Source organism: Apteryx rowi, unplaced genomic scaffold (assembly GCF_003343035.1).
Source record: "Apteryx rowi isolate R43461 unplaced genomic scaffold, aptRow1 scaffold_2, whole genome shotgun sequence".
NCBI classification, from domain to species: Eukaryota; Metazoa; Chordata; class Aves; order Apterygiformes; family Apterygidae; genus Apteryx; species Apteryx rowi.
In genome coordinates, this window is record NW_020448307.1 from 3,736,556 (window position 1) to 3,740,269 (window position 3,714).

A 3,714-nucleotide genomic window follows, 5' to 3' on the forward strand; every position below is an offset into this window, starting at 1 on the left:
GAGGGGCGGGCGGCCGCGGCGTCTCATAACCGGGTCTGACGGGCCGCGTGGGCTTCCCGGGCTGCCCAGGTGCCGTGAGGGGGCAACAGCCGCCTTCTGCTCACCAGAAGCTGTTCGCTGATTACATATTAATCAGGCGGACGTGGTGGCTTTCGCGTTAGCGGGTAGTGACATCAGGGGATTGAGTGTGTTTGACAACGCCGTAGCGGTTAAAAGGAGTCATTGCTGCTCCCCCAAGCGGCAAAAAATACTACCCCTCTGCTTCAGTTTTTACAAAATAAGATTAAAAGTTGAGTAAACTGCTTCAGGTCTCCGGAAAAGCACTGGAGTGAGTGGTGACACTGAGCCCGTGGAGGCCAAGCAGGGGAAGCAACCTGGAGCGGAGTCACCAAGAGCAAGTATTAAATATAGGCTCCTTCGTCACGTAGTTGGTTTAGTGGATAGATGGAGGCAGGTGTGGGATCTCTTGATTTCTATATTTTGTCATACTTCTTGCTCTTCTAGGTCGTATGTTCTGAAGTAAATTATTAATTTTGTATTTAATATTAAAATAACTTTTTAAGAAGGGTACACACATAATTAAAATATGTTTGAAGAATAGTTATCAATAGTTTACCGTCAAAATAGGGGGATGCATTGAGTATGGCCACACAAGGATTTATCCTGAATCTAGTATTTTTCCTGAAAACTTGAATAATGAAGTAGGATTAGAGTAACAGCAACAGGCAAACCGAGGTTGAAAAACCCTGAAAGGCAGGGTGGGTAATCAGGATAGGATGGAGTAACACCCATCAGTCAGTAGGTTACAGGAGTTTGGAGGCTGAGGGTTGTTTCTACCTCTGCTGCTTTGTGGATTAAATAAGCCGCTTGACTTGTCTTTTTCTTTGATACTACTTACTCATTCCTGTATTGGGGCTAAGGGTGAGCAAGTCAGTGACTACTTTGCCACAGGCCTTGCTGAGTTATCTTTGTTAGTGAATGCTTTGAAAACAAGAATAGTCTCTCCTGAAGAGTGTGTTTGGCACCTCTGCAGGTAGCTCCTGAGCTACTAGTGTAACGAATAAGATTAAAAGCAGGTTCTAACAGATGGCTTGGCTTATTCATTTCCCTAATTTTAGATTCTAGGGTTTGGCCAATGTTAATAATAAATCTTCCCAGAGGGACACTGCAGCATCAGAGAGAGAGTGACCTGAAAAAAAGAATAATTAAGTTACTAGAGAGATGGACCGTCTTAACAAATGTAAAGGCAAGTAGTCTTGTTTCACTGTTATTTTCCAAGCTTCTCAGCTTATAAAGGGATAAAGATATCTTAGAAATGCTTTGGTTTTACAAAATACTATACCAATGTAGTGTTTACTCAAGATTAAAATAGAATGACTGTGCTGCAAAATGCTACCTTTTTATTTAATGTAATTCCTAATCAAATATTATAGAATTTCAGGGAGGAAAAAAGGAATAAAAAATGAACTAAAATCATCTTAGTGATCAGAAAGTTGTTTTTGTCTGTATCAGTAGTATTCAAGAAAAATTGTATTAGGTAATGTCAATACATGTGAGACCATCCTATTTTGTGTGATTTGTGTCCAACCCATCTGTTTTGACAGCGCGGAACTGGAAAGCTTATCAGTGCCCTCTGCTGTGTGAATTCAGCGCACTCGGATGCGCTTCAGACTGCACACTGCTGACCCAACCCAGACGGTGGCTGAACTTCCCTGTGCTGCTCTGCAAGGGCCTGGAGTTGGTCTGATGCATATGTCTTTTAAGAGGAGTGTGGGCTTGGCAAGGGCTGGGTGATAAAGGCTTGGCTGATTCCTACACTCAATAGAGGAGTGAAAGAGAAGAGCTTCAAGAAAGCTGTTGTGATCTTTTGTTCCTTGCCCTATTCAGCAAGGGTGTCAGAGGAGAAGAAATACTATTGCTGTTGAGGAGATGTTGGTGAAAAATTTCCTGATCCAGGTGAAAACATTTTAGGATTTCAGGATTAACATTTCTATCTGATACAGGTTTTCTGTGCAGTTAGCGTATGTTGCCCTGAAGTGGAAGTGTGAATGCATGTTGGGGGGTGGCTGTGTGTTGAGCATGACTTGGGCTTCAAAGAGGAGAGAACTGCCCTTTGGGTAGGGGATGCTTTTACTGCCATGTCTGGGCAATTGTGGTGCAAAGCATGTTAACAGTGAAATAATGAATGCTGTTAAACCTGTGTTAATGATTTATACAGGTCCAAGCTTGTACTTGTTTTACAGTCTGCCATCTCCCTTATGCTAGTGCTAATTATAAACTGCTTGAAGATAGAGGACCAGCAGTGGAATGTGTGTGATGGGCAAGGGAGGAAAATCTAGAAAAGGAGACTGCTTGTCATGAACCGTTTCTCTCTAGTGCAGGGAATAATACTGTTTTAATGAGTGGGAAATGATGAACTAACCGACCCAATAGGAGTTTCTTATTACTGGCCCTCTTTCAAACTTGCCTGCTTGCTCCCTTGTAATATCAGGCCTTTGTTTTGTGAATTCTTATACATGTACCTCACTTTTTAAGCATCTTAATGTTTTCACTGAGGTGGGACAATGGGTTAAAACATGTTCAAAACTTAAGTCTTTGCAGGATAAAGCCTCGGCCTTAACCATATGAGGTACCAGTTCAGAACAGTGCTCTGGTCAGCCTGTAACCTGTGTCAGTAAGGTTGCTGAAGCACTGGTTTAGCATGTATTCAAGTAAAAAGCAGTTACTAGCTTTTGTGCAATATTAAACCTAAGGTCAGTGCTCTTCAAGCACATGGATAGCCAAAGGCAAAACAAATGGGTAGAAGGATGAAGATGGTGTTTATTTCTGTCACTTCATTATGAGTCTCATGATGTTTATGATCTCCCTAAATACCTCTGAAAGAAAAGCAAGGAGGCACATGTAATCCCACAAATCCAAGTTCTGAGGCTAACTTCCAAGACTCCAAATAAGAATAGGGTCATGGTTTCAAAGACATCTACTTGAGTCTGTTGGAGTAATGTGGTTTTAAAAAAAAAAGTGTGTGTGTGTGAGGGGGGGAGACAACGTGACTTCCCTAGTTCTCCACTACCCTGTTTCAGAAGGTAAGTAATATGAGTAGAAGTATCTTCCTAAAATGATTTCTGACTAACTTCATGCCCATTTGTTCTTATGCCCATATTGTCATTTAGTTTAAATTAGCCCTTCCCTCCCTCAGCAGCTCTGATGTATTTATAGAAGGCATTTGTGCCTGTTCTTAGCCCTATTTTCCTAAGCTAAATAAGCGGACCCTAAGCTAGAAGCTGCCTAAGATAGGTTCTTCATTTCCTAGTCATCCTAACTTTTTGTGCCACTTCAAATTTCTTGAGCCTATTTGCATTATAGGAATCAAATTATAAAGCAGAACTTGCTGTTTCACTCCTGGTAATTTTTTTTGTTTTGCCCAAGCCCCAAACTATTTTTTGTTTGCTTAGAAAAAGCTTTCTGTGGATGAAAGAAGTCTTCCACGGGCGTGAGGCAGTTCTAGCAATGAATTTTTGCGGCCGCACGTCAGTTGTCTAATCGCGCAGATTTTCGCAGCCGGCTCTTCCAAAACGCGTCCGTTTAAACGCAGCGATTGCGCGCATCAGCGCGGAGCTCCGCGGCCGCGGAAGGCCCGGCTCCAGGGGCAGGCTCCTCCCACCCCCCCGCGGCGGGCGCAGTGGTACGCGCCGGAGGCGGCTCTCTTGCCCCCCC